Source organism: Saccoglossus kowalevskii, chromosome 8, assembly GCF_978046115.1.
Source record: "Saccoglossus kowalevskii chromosome 8, keSacKowa6.1, whole genome shotgun sequence".
Classification (NCBI taxonomy): Eukaryota; Metazoa; Hemichordata; class Enteropneusta; family Harrimaniidae; genus Saccoglossus; species Saccoglossus kowalevskii.
This window is the reverse complement of record NC_140648.1, coordinates 24139972-24154401: the sequence shown is the minus strand read 5'-3', so window position 1 is coordinate 24154401 and position 14430 is coordinate 24139972. Positions and strand designations below refer to the sequence as shown.

Sequence of the window (14430 nt, the reverse complement as noted above, 5' to 3'; positions counted from 1 at the left end):
CCTTAGTATATCAATATATTCATACAAATTTGTAAATACGACTCATCAGCTTTCATTTGCACTTGCTGATCGTATGATGTTGAACTGATTCATTTCATTGATCAATTTGAATTCTAATATCTGTTTTGATTCCGCCTTTCTGATTTTCACTGTACTACCGAAATATCAAACAGTACTAGCTCCTTCCCTTCAAGTTCAACGCCAGTTGAATCTAGATGATCCGAACGAGCACAGCGAACACATTTGAAAACGTTCCAAATGTTCAATTCAAGTTGTCCAACAGAAGTATCTCGTTTCGGTTTGACTTGTGAAAATTTTAAATATTTATAAATATGAACGGAAATAAATTTCTTGTGCCGATAGTACATGTTGTTCTGATCGCAATTAGTGTCCTGAGCTCTCCGTGTATCTGGAAACAACGAGTCATATTCCTATGTAATCAAGTAGTTGGCGGCAAGATTTAGAATTGGAGATAAATTATAAATGGCTGATTTCAATCCACGATCTAGAACAGAGGTCAATAACCATTACTCTGTTACTCTTGCCGCCATGTTTATCAGTCATGAATATTATTGAAGAGGTTATGCTTTTGTTTAAGAAAGAGAAAAACATGCATTGTTTCACCTACCTTAATTACTTGAATGCATTGAGAATAAGACATTCAAGGACAAGTTTTCTCCCGCCACACAATCTATGCGATCTGATTGACTGCTATCCAGGTTTACCTGGGAAATCTATCAGGCAATACACCAAACCAAAAACTATTGCCCACAGTTCCTGAGTGTGATAAATAGATCAGCCATTTCCGGTCAATTAACAACCCGAATATACAGAAAAACCGCCGACGAGATGAAATCAAAAACCTTATGCTTATGACTGTGAAAACCAATCCAATTATAATAACATTACTAATAAAGATAAAGATCTATCTACCAAAAAATAAAAGTACTCTGAAGAAGAAAAAAACTGGGAAACATTATGCATGTCCCTATTAAAACATGTACTCACAAATTAACTTTCGTGTAAAACTGACACTATCTAACGTTTCATTCATTAAGGTAGCAAGAAGGGAAACAAATATTTTTTTCTTAGAATGCTACTCAAATAGGTGTTTAAAACATTAAACAAACGAGCAGTACTATGTTTTGTATAACGTTTGCCTTTGCTGATGTTTGATTGGAATATATAACTAGTTTGCATCATCGGAATTGAGTTCTCCAAACTAATTTGGGCCGTGGATGGAGAGACTGGGCGCAAACGAACTGTTCAATCTGTTTGTTTTGAATTGTTGAACCAGGAGCTCCCTGGTTGAACGGAAACCCTGTGACAGTGGCGAGACTTGACACTAGAACAAGACAAATATTGTTTAGGACTTAAAATACTAGTGATGATCGCAAGACTTTCTCTTTCGACCACTACAATATAATGTTGTTGTAAACTAACACTTTAAAATACGCCCACTGTGGTGCTGTTCTCTCAGACTCTATTTCTGTGCAGTATCTCCTAACCGGTCTGCGATCTTTTCGTGTTGAATTCGTCTTCCGTCTATATAACGATCGATTTTATTCTCTCGGCAGTAAAATTGGTTACGATTCTCTCACACTCACAACCATCGTCGCTGCGATAAATCATTATTTTGAACAGATTTTGAGAATGCCCAACAAAATTCACGAATCTGATTTAGATATTTAGTCAACATTAGTGGCTATTGTGTAATCTGTCGCTTGTTCATACCGTGGTTAGACGGACCTAACTGTGGTTAGGCTGGACTAACTTGAGGATTAAAATTAGGGCCTGTCCTGGCATCTCTTCCCAAACTTGACTTATTGAGGCCGGGTTAAAAAATTAAAGGGCAGTGATCGTCGTGCTGCGCATGTGCGACATTTGTGTTGATAAACATTGATTTTCCCACAATCCAAATACATGTAATAGGATGTATGATCTTTGTTTATGAGACCCATATATCACGCACATGCGTGGCGCGACGACTACCGCCCTTTAAGCAAATCTAAAATTTGGGTAAGCCTAAGACTTATGTTTACGTTGTGCCCCACAGTGCACGTTACATGTACAATTCATGAACCAACCCCGTGGTAGCGTCAGAAGCTCTGTCAGGTGGCTACTTTTATTATCGTCTGCTGGTCCATGCGCCGTTTTCCTCTGACAGTCTCTTGTCTATCTGCATTATGTTATTAAAGTGTGTTTATCTTGCCCAGCCCCAACAAAGAAGAAATGAGGGTCCATTCATTATATACAGCGGGCGGGTCAAGGTCCAATTTGTTCTCAAAGGGGTACTACACGCCGTGGTGACACGTTAGAAGTGGATTAAGGCCAGCTGTTCCACCGACCCTTTCACCCAGAGTACCCCTCTGGGGCATTGAGCAGCTGGGAGCCTTTGTTACAAGTTTATTGAACACCGTATCAATTAAAAATGATCCGGGCAACAGCAGCCATATTGAAATTAGCTCAGACACGTGACATTTCAACTTGTATATTCTCGTGTGTATACTAATATTAGATTCCACTGTGTAAATTGAAATTCGTGAACAATACGTGACTATTTATCACCACACAGTTTGTATAGGACATTTGAACGGTATAGGGTTCAGCTCATTCCTCGATAGTATAGTGGTGAGTATCTCCGCCTGTCACGCGGAAGACCGGGGTTCAATTCCCCGTCGGGGAGGCTTATTTTTTTGGTCGACCTGCACATTTTTTCCCCGGTAATTAAAACATTATGACGGCAATTTTAGATCGTTTTCTGTTATTTTTTTTTTATTTTTTCCTAGCGTCGCGCCACTATGCGATACAGTAAGTGGATAGCTTCTTCAATTTAACTCCATGCTTCGCCCCACGCACATAAACTCACCTCAGACTGACGAGGCGCTATTCCACACAACAGAAGCCCAAGTTCACGTTTTACTCGCGTGTTCCTACGACAATAATACTCGTACCATGAGTATGCCAGCGTTATTATGCGACGACCACCAACATCTTTTAATGGGTTACCCATTACAGACAAGGGGTCACGTTGGGAAATGAAGAATTTTGAAAAGCCGCAGACAAAATAAAAAAGAATCACACGAAAAATTAACTAAATAAATGTATATATATATATATATCTGGGAACCACATGAAGCCAAGCCGGCGACCCGATAACACTCGACCCCGAGTTAGAGTTGTCAGTTCCACTTTGAGTACGCCACGACCACGTGCCGCTACCCCGTAGCAGCCAAGCGATGTTTTATATATGTGTAATAGAGTAATCGTCCACTGGGACATCACCCATCGCTAGTTTGTAGGTCTTATGTGATTGGTCGATGTCTAACATCACAGCGCCACCACAAATTTTACCCAACTTTAAAACGCGGTAGTCGTCGCGCTGCGCATGTTCGACATTTGTGTTGATAAACGTTGATTATCCCACAATCCAATGCGCTCTTCAAATTCTACTAGTACATTCCATACACCACGTGTCTTCCATAGTTACTGTGACTCTGACAGAGCGAATTTGAGCCAATGGTATAAACACCTTCGGTAAAACATTACAGGGTCTCTCTGTTTTCCTTTTATTGAAATGAATGAACTCCGAGTCCGTAGTCCGCGATAAGGTTTTGAACACAATTTTTGGCGACTGTTTACTAGTAGTATTTAGCGAAAATCCCCAGAAATACGTGAATCACTGACTCAGTACTTGTATTGGTAGGACTTATTAGCGTTTTGCAAAATCAAAAACACTCCCTTTCTACCGATTTTCAAATATAAACTTTCGTTTTGTTCGAATGAAATGCGGACTTTTGAGGAAAATAAAGAGCGAAGAATAGTGACGTAAACTCGTCTTGAGACCACAGGGAGTTGGAATAACTTGAAGTACAACAACGACGACCCCCTGTTCAAGACAAAAAAAACGATATATCATAGTAAGAACTGCCTAGAGAAAGTCGTTTGGTGTCGTGAAATTTCGATAAAAAATATTTGCCCACCCAACTCTTGTCACGAAGTCCCTTGCTTGTTATCAACAGTTTTTTTGATGTTTAAGTTATATACTAAATTTACATGACAGTATTTTATTGGAGCAAACCCTTTGCTTCTCCCACAAATTAACAGGAAACTATCTTTTGTACTATTATACGGCTAGGGTCGAACTGGAGCCGAGTTCAACCCGGTTCGTTTAGAGCCGAACAGCTCCCCCAATCACGTGAGAACCAATATATTTTCAATATTTGAGAATATATTTTGAATCTAGACGGCAACACCTCCAAGATATGATGTCATCCTATCGATGATCATCCCGGTTCGGTGATATATTTTCACAAGGTTTCTTGACAAACAAGTAAGCTCGGAAAGGTCAAGTAAGAATGCAGCAAACGATTTGAGGTAATTGCCGCCGACGAACAACACTTATTTTCGCGACCGAGGGAGATGCAATTCTCTCATCTACGATTTCCGCATATAAATTACAAACGATATCGACTACTGAGATGCCGAGATTTGAATGGAATATAATTCGAAGAATGTGGTGAAGGGCGTGATTTTGGCCCGGTAAGTTTAGACGGTCAGGGCCATGTCGGAGCCCAGTCCTATCAGAGCTCAACCACGATGAATGATCGGAGTGGGTGTTTTGATGGCTCGAGCTAGTTCAAGCAGTTGGGCTCCGATAAAATGCCGTCGTATAAACGGAGTAATGTATTTACAACTCTCGATGTAATCCTTGGTTACACATCGCGAATGAAGTCTATTATTGAACATAACACAAGGGTTGAAACTTTCTTTCTCATGATTAGAAATGTGACCCGGAATCTAATAAAATTGACGGTAGGCGATACAAATACGCGGTTAAAGGACAAATTATTCACATCCTGTCGTGGTCACCGTAATAATCGCCGGAGAAAGTCACGCGTACCTGGAAAGGGTGGTTTCTCACAGCATTTTGTAGAACTGATAGTCCTCTTTTTGCTCTCTGATGTAGAAATTTGACTATTTTCTATGAAGATATACTTATTTTATTTTAATGTTTTTATCAAAATGTAAAACTTGTATCTACCATGGCAGAATTTAATAATTTTAGCTAAAATGTAGGATTAGAATCCCCATTTCATAATATGTTGAATTAAGAACTTCTACGAAACTCCCCACGCCACCTCCCCGCACGCAGACAGGCAATCACTCGTGACTACTAGTATGTATGATGTACGGGAAATGCATCTTCGATTAAAATACTACCTGTGCTTACATAATATAATTACTGTTTTGAACTGCACACAGTCGCTCTTATCGTTTTCACAGTGTGTGCTTCACATCCTTACCGAGTGCATGTAACGTCAACGTCCATGCAAAGAGGGCTTCAAGCATCGGATTTGCTCGTTGAAAACCGGACCCTCTTACGGCATTGATTGCTTATAGCTAGGACACACCGAGGGCAGAGGAAAGTTGTGTCTTCCTAGTGGTTAATGAAAACAGTGAATGAGTGAGTGTGATTGTGTCAACGCTGAAACGTTGTATTAATTTTTGACTACAACTTTTAGAATTCCAATTCCGTAGCATAGACTACTTCGTCAAGTTTAGTGTATGATCCGGGAAGATAAAACTGGGCGTCTTCTGATAGGGGTTTTGCGTATATAAGGCTTGCACAAGAACAGCGTTTTTAAAAGCAATTCATGTCTCATAACAATAGTGGTGTAATCCCAGTAACAAATTAAAACTTTATATGTACACAAATTATAAAAAATGTGTTGCAGTCGGAAAAATACCTCCTACTCAATTTTCGATCTAAATTTATTCAAGCAGTGGCATGGCACCGTTGTTCACACTTTTAATGAAGTGTGACGTCACGAAGGAATTGTTGCTTGGTTCAAGTTGTGTGAAATATGCTTAATAGCGCTTCTTTCTTTCCACGAGCTCTGTCTGCCAGGATTTACGGGTATAGTACCCGCCATGCCAATACTTTGACCACCAAAATAAATGTTAATATCTATATCTGGCGATATCTACCATGTGTACTACAAATGTTCGTGTGTTGAAAAGGCAGAAACGCGAGGATACAATGAATTTGTAATTGTAATGGAACCATCTGTTTACTTGTTTACGTTCATTTTATTTGTATATAATAATAGTATTATTATTATTTTGTATATTTCCGAGGCCTTGACATGCAAACACAGTGTATTTCATATAAAATCTGTTCATGAATTGTCTATTTTCGTAAATTATTTTTCTACTGTAGCAACAACACAATTATTAAATAGGCTAAAAACTGATGGCTAATGCCGATTTAATACCGTTTTTGAAATTAAACACTGCTGCTTGCGCCCAAATATGCGGTCATATCAAAAACACATGTGTGGTAAACCATCTTATAAGTTATTGGGTTTTAACAAATCTAGCGCGAGCGTGTTAGTATACGCTGACCACCACATGACCACGAAAAGATAAATTTAAATTCATATTTCGAATATTTGACGATTCCGATTAGCGTAACAATACGTTGTATTTAAAAAAAAATAGAATTAATTATAACACTATTTCATTGTCTGCTTTCACAGTTGCTAGGCTGTAACGAGGTACAAAAAGAACTATTGGTTAAATATATTCAATTATTACGTTTTAACTGGTCCTCGATAGTATAGTGGTGAGTATCTCCGCTTGTCGCGCGAAGACCTATGTTCAATTTACAGCCGGGCAGTTACAATTTATTTAACGGGCGTAGATTAAAGTGGAACATGGAAATGCCGACTTGGCGAACATTACTCAGTTTGTATAGTTATTTATGCCAAAGATGTTTCTAGGCAATTTTTTTCGAATTTATTGTTGCCTGATAAAATGTTATGAATTTCCGCGTATTCACTGTCACGCTAAAATATGCACACATATAAAACACACGCTTTTTAACGTGTACTTTTCAACATATCTGTCACCGGAGGTATATGGCTGCCCCCATTCCGGGACGGAGTTAATTGTCGATAGGTAAACATAATATCACGTTAAATTCAAAAATATAATTAATTTAAATTCAGTTACTAGGCACAAAAGTAAGGAGTGGTTGAATAAAAAACAAGTCCTCGGTACCGTAGTTGTAAGTATCTCCGACTGTCACGCCGTACACCTGGGTTCAATTCTCTGCGTTTGCATTCCACTTTTTTTTAAAAAAAAAATAAAAATGAAACTTCGTATTTTATTTAACTCATGTCCCCGTCACGTTATATATCCCTCCATGATGTCGGAACGATACATTTTGTTCTGACTGACTGACTGACTGACTGACTGACTGACTGACTGACTGACCAGGCTGATTCTATTGATTGAAATCGTTCTACTCTTGTCTCTGTCAGGTGTTTTCCAAAATAAGATTGAAAATCACGTAAAATCAGTAGCAGATCTACCCTATTTGAAGGGGTCAAAGTTCATATGAATATGAAGATGATTGTATAATCATCTTCAATCTACTAATCATTAGACCATGCACAGTTTAGATGAAAATACCAAATACTGTAAAAGAGTTAATTATTCTGACTGAGTTTTAATTTTGCTTATTTCGCTGACTGAAAAATGCGCTAAATTAAAACCCAGTGAATATGTAAAATTGAGCATATAACACATTATCTAAATGATAAAACCGTGAATTTAAAACCCAATGAATATGCCTGAAATGCTAAATCAGTGAAATTTAAACCCAGTGAAAATTAGTCATTTTACGGTAAACAGCACCCTGGGTAAAAGTATGGCCTCATATATGTGATTAGATTTACCGATAATGCCTACAATTTGTTTGTTTTTTCGCCATAACTTCAAAAGTATTTGCCCCAATCTTAGTCCAAACTAACCCGAAATTAGACAAAGCATGGTGTAATACAATCTATTTTTCTGCATTTATTTTTAATATACTTCTCAAATTGGAGTACTAGTATAATGAGAGTATTTAACAAAATATTCTTATATTTAAGAAATACAATTACATATCAAGTGCGAGTCTATCATGATTACCGAAATAACCTACACTTAAACTGAATAAGCAAGCATACGAAAGATAGTTTTGCAGGTTATAATATTCTATAATAAAAATAAAACTGTAAATTATGGTAACGTACCGCTAAAATAAAATAAATTTTATATCAGTAGATTTCAATTTTATCTGTTCACTGTCATTTATTATTAGTAAGATTTTGTCCGTTATATTAATAAATTAATATTCATGTTTCACATGTACTCTGATTTTATTTTGGGCTTGATTTTATTTTGATTTTTTTGTGTGTTTTTAAAAATATGTATTTAATTATTTATTTTTCATATATATATATATATATATATATATATAAGTAATAAGTAATACTGATAAAATTACAAATCAATCAAAAAATATAGTAGTAATAAAATTAAAAAAAAATACACGCTGTATAATACATCATATTTTAATCTGATTGAATGTTTTAATGAATTATCTTCTATGAACTCCCATTGAAGAAGATTTACAACCATTGTCTAGGATATTAAATGACAAAGCACATGACAGCATGTGGAGAAATCAGTAATCAGATTGTATAGCTAGTAACTCAAGTTGTGTCTTTATTACAATGCACAATATCAGGTGAATTTTATCATGCAAAAACCTGTCCCACATTACCACTCGTCATTAGTACAAAATCACCATAGAAATTTGTCTAATTGAGTAATCAAGGGCTAACATCGGCGATGCTCTTACGTAACCCCGAATTCCCGCGAGGCAGCGACACCATCCTTATCTGTATTTTATTAAACAATTGGGAAGACAGAGAAAGCAATAATCTCTAATGTGCCCGTCATTTGCTCCCAAGTCCCTCAGTCCTCGAGCCTGAGACTTTTCTCTAATCCAGGCTACCAGTCTGATTTTGAAAGTGTAATATAGTATATTATTTATGCAGTACGCGGTCTCCGATCTATGGCACAACAGTAAGAAAAACAAGCATACCCGTAAGGGAAATTTTGAATAACTTATTAGTCTTAAACATCGGATCAGTTAGTGATACCATAACTTAAAAGCGTATAGAAACTAACAAAGCGAGTTGTGATATTAATCAGTATTCCTCTATTAGGCATAAAACAAATAAATATGTGTTATGGCAGGCAGATATTTCTCTCTAAGATCGTTATATCGTGGGTATACAATGCAAAAATCAAATTCGCCCTCAATCAAGCCCAAATAACACAGTTTACATATTCCCAGGATCCTCGGGATATGCCCGACGCTTGTAAGAACTTTGTAAGCATTTCAGATTTAGATTTCAGGAAAGTCATAAATGAAAAGGGTAAATAACGCTGGACTCATTTTAAAACAACCGATGTGACTGTATGTTAGTTTTTGATTTTGTGATTTACTATATTACTGGACACGTTCTAGGTAATTGTGAGCGTATTCCGATTTGTCTAATGGCGCCTGTAGGCATGCATGCCATAACCCGACAATAATACTTACGTAAGCTAATACATTTTACATGCAGCACTAATCACAACAGAATACCTATTGCATAGTAAAATCGAGACGATTTTTTTTCTGCCATAATTTCTGAATGTTACGTTGCTATGATACTGAAATAGGGAGAAGAACAATGATTCCGCCTCTTGGGGCGTGATGTGATCTCTAGTTGATACCCCGATGAACGGAAACGCACAGACGGAATACTATTTGTCTAACCTGGGTGATTTCCACTCAGTGGGGCTTACTCACAGCCAGCTAACCGAATCAAAATCAGTGAGTGTAATATTCGTAGCTGGAAGTGATACCGTGTTCACACACGGCATACTTTCAATTCAACTAACGACGCCTCAAAGAACAGGTGATGCCGTAACAATATATTTTTCCAGTAAGTCGCGCTCTCTAGCGGCCAAGCGCTACCGTTACGTCAACATAACGGAAATGAGTGCAAGCAATATCATTTAGAATAATAAACGAGTCTGTGCAGTTTGTTTAAGAATATTAAATCATTTACAATATTACAGCAAATTTCTTGGGAAAAACGACATTTTATTGCGAACGACCACAAATCAAAACACCGTGACGAACGCTGTGAATGGACTGCCACGCATTACGTCACAAAGGTGCTTCACCCCTAGAGGGCGTGACTGATGCGACCCAAACAAACTGTACGTCGTGCACATCATATTTGAAGAAATAATGATTTTCAGTTGACTGTGGATATTTAGGTTTCCATATCCCGTTTAATACGCGTGGTGGAAATGGCCTGGATTAAAACAATATAATGATCAGAATCGCGGATACGATTGATAAAGATTAATAAGAATCCGCCAAATAGTTTTCCTCAAACCACATAACAAAACATATAACATCAAGATAATATTTTGTGATTTTCCAATTCAATATCAGCAAAGTGATTGACACTGGTTGAACCCTAGCACTGCGTTGCAATCACCGTTATCACTAGTGAATATCTGAGTAGTAGAAAAAATTAGAATGCCCAGGGTTAACTGAAGTCACGACTACCCGGTTATTTAAATACACGTCGCGGTTCAATATGAGTCAAGAGGGCGCTCATGTAAAAAAAAAAATAGACCAGCGTGCCTCCGATTTCGTTTCGTCGATTCGTTTTGCAATATACGTGGCTGTTTACATATCATGGATGATTAAGGTGCACGCAATCAAATCTATTTGCCGAGGTACCACGTGGTCATCCACCCACAAAAAAATTACGAAATTGCAATTTTGTTGATGAGTTTTATGCACCTTTAACCTCGCCTGAATTTTGAATGTTCTAAGGGTCGTTTGGTTCAAAGTTCATGAATATTTTTCACAAAAATATAATATTATTCTCGTGTACCTGATGATTTATCAGTGTATCACGTGACACACCGCAGCTGTTAACGTGTACAGCAAATGCCTAACCCACTAGACGGGTTGTAAAAGATAAAATCGATATTTCAAAATAGAACTCACTTTGCCAGATAGTACAATGAATTCCTTTACAGACATGTTGATTAATAAATACATTCCCCACTATCGTGCCCTCTATACAGAGTATCTCTTTCCATTATGTCCCTGTCCCGTCAATGAAATATCCTTCCCAATTATATCCTCTCCGCCAACGAAATATCCTTCCCAATTATACCCTCTCCGCCAATGAAATATCCTTCCCAATTATATCCTCTCCGCCAACGAAATATCCTTCCCAATTATACCCTTTCCGCCAATGAAATATCCTTCGCAATTACATGTTGTATACCCTCTCCGCCAATGAAATATCCTTCGCAATTACATGTTGTATACCCTCTCCGTCAATGAAATATCCTTCCCAATTATACCCTCTCCGCCAATGAAATATCCTTCGCAATTATACCCTCTCCGCCAATGAAATATCCTTCCCAATTATATCCTCTCTGCCAATGAAATATCCTTCCCAATTATATCCTCTCTGCCAATGAAATATCCTTCCCAATTATATCTTCTCTGCCAATGAAATATCCTTCGCAATTATATCCTCTCCGCCAATGAAATATCCTTCCCAATTATATCCTCTCTGCCAATGAAATATCCTTCCCAATTATATCTTCTCTGCCAATGAAATATCCTACCCAATTATATCCTCTCCGCCAATGAAATATCCTTCCCAATTATATCTTCTCTGCCAATGAAATATCCTTCCCAATTATATCCTCTCCGCCAATGAAATATCCTTCCCAATTATATCCTCTCTGCCAATGAAATATCCTTCCCAATTATATCTTCTCTGCCAATGAAATATCCTTCCCAATTATATCCTCTCTGCCAATGAAATATCCTTCCCAATTATATCTTCTCTACCAATGAAATATCCTTCCCAATTATATCTTCTCTGCCAATTAATGAAATATCCTTCCCAATTATATCTTCTCTGCCAATGAAATATCCTTCCCAATTATATCCTCTCTGTCAATGAAATATCCTTCCCAATTATATCTTCTCTGCCAATGAAATATCCTTCCCAATTATATCTTCTCTGCCAATGAAATATCCTTCCCAATTATATCCTCTCCGCAAATGAAATATCCTTCCCAATTATATCTTCTCTGCCAATGAAATATCCTTCCAAATTATATCCTCTCCGCCAATGAAATATCCTTCCCAATTATGCCTTCTCCGTCAATGAAATATCCTTCCCAATTATACCCTCTCCGCCAATGAAATATCCTTCCCAATTATACCCTCTCCACCAATGAAATATCCTTCCCAATTATATCCTCTCCGTCAATGAAATATCTTCCCAATTATATCCTCTCCGCCAACGAAATATCCTTCCCAATTATACCCTCTCCGCCAATGAAATATCCTTCCCAATTATATCCTCTCCGTCAATGAAATATCTTCCCAATTATACCCTCTCCGCCAATGAAATATCCTTCCCAATTATACCCTCTCCGCCAATGAAATATCCTTCCCAATTATATCCTCTCCCCAATGAAATATCCTTCCCAATTATATCCTCTCTGTCAATGAAATATTCTTCCCAATTATATTCTCTCCGCCAATGAAATATCCTTCCCAATTATATCCTCTCCGCCAATGAAATATCCTTCCCAATTATATCCTCTCTGTCAATGAAATATCCTTCCCAATTATATTCTCTCCGCCAATGAAATATCCTTCCCAATTATATTCTCTCCGAAATATCCTTCCCAATTATATCCTCTCCGTCAATGTTGAAATAAGTGTCCCAATTATATCCCCGCTTCTTCCCCGCCGGGATATCCTCCAGTCAATGCTGGGATATATTCTCTTCCAGTCAATGCTGGGATATCCTTGTTAATTATATTCCCTTCAAGTCAATGCTGGGATATCCTTGTTAATTATATCCCCTTCAGTCAATGCTGGGATATCCTTGTTAATTATATCCCCTTCCAGTCAATGCAGGGATATCCTTGTTAATTATATTCCCTTCAAGTCAATGCTGGGATATCCTTGTTAATTATATCCCCTTCAGTCAATGCTGGGATATCCTTGTTAATTATATCCCCTTCCAGTCAATGCTGGGATATCCTTGTTAATTATATCCCCTTCAGTCAATGCTGGGATATCCTTGTTAATTATATCCCCTTCCAGTCAATGCTGGGATGTCCTTGTTAATTATATTTCCTTACCAGTCAATGCTGGGATATCCTTGTTAATTATATCCCCTTCCAGTCAATGCTGGGATATGCTTGTTAATTGTATCCCCTTCCAGTCAATGCTAGGAGATAATTTTTCATGATATTCCCTTCCAGTCAATGCTGTGATATCCTTGTTAATTATATCCCCTTCCAGTCAATGCTGGGATATCCTTGTTAATTATATCCCCTTCCAGTCAGTGCTGGGATATCCTTGTTAATTATATCCCCTTCAGTCAATGCCGGGATATCCTTGTTAATTATATTCCCTTCCAGTCAATGCTGTGATACCCTTGTTAATTTTATCCCCTTCCAGTCAATGCTGGGATGTCCTTGTTAATTGTATCCCCTTCCAGTCAATGCTGGGATGTCCTTGTTAATGATATCCTCTTCCAGTCAATGCTGGGATATCCTTGTTAATGTTATCCCTTTCCAGTCAATGCTGGGATGTCCTTGTTAATTGTATCCCCTTCCAGTCAATGCTGGGATGTCCTTGTTAATGATATCCCCTTCCAGTCAGTGCTGGGATATCCTTGTTAATTATATCCCCTTCCAGTCAATGCTGGGATGTCCTTGTTAATTATATCCCCTTCAGTCAATGCCGGGATATCCTTGTTACTGATATCCCCTTCCAGTCAATGCTGGGATATCCTTGTTAATTATATCCCCTTTCAGTCAATGCTGGGATATCCTTGTTAATTATATCCCCTTCCAGTCAATGCTGGGATATGCGTGTTAATTATATCCCCTTCCAGTCAATGCTGGGATATCCTTGTTAATTATATCCCCTTCAGTCAATGCTGGGATATCCTTGTTAATTATATCCCCTTCCAGTCAATGCTGGGATGTCCTTGTTAATTATATCCCCTTCCAGTCAGTGCTGGGATATCCTTGTTAATTATATCCCCTTCCAGTCAATGCTGGGATATCCTTGTTAATTATATCCCCTTCCAGTCAATGCTGGGATATCCTTGTTAATTATATCCCCTTCCAGTCAATGCTGGGATATGCGTGTTAATTATATCCCCTTCCAGTCAATGCTGGGATATCCTTGTTAATTATATCCCCTTCCAGTCAATGCTGGGATATGCGTGTTAATTATATCCCCTTCCAGTCAATGCTGGGATATCCTTGTTAATTATATCCCCTTCCAGTCAATGCTGGGATATCCTTGTTAATTATATCCCCTTCCAGTCAATGCTGGGATATCCTTGTTAATTATATCCCCTTCAGTCAATGCTGGGATATCCTTGTTTATTATATCCCCTTCCAGTCAATGCTGGGATATGCGTGTTAATTATATCCCCTTCCAGTCAATGCTGGGAT

At 37.9% G+C, this 14430-nt stretch overlaps 1 non-coding gene across 1 annotated transcript; it reads left to right on the top strand.

The window, feature by feature from the left end:
• The first annotated feature begins 2614 nt into the window (after window positions 1–2614).
• Window positions 2615–2686, top strand: TRNAD-GUC (transfer RNA aspartic acid (anticodon GUC)). Its single transcript has one exon. It is a non-coding gene; the product is annotated as a tRNA-Asp (tRNA).
• Window positions 2687–14430: the final 11744 nt, after the last annotated feature.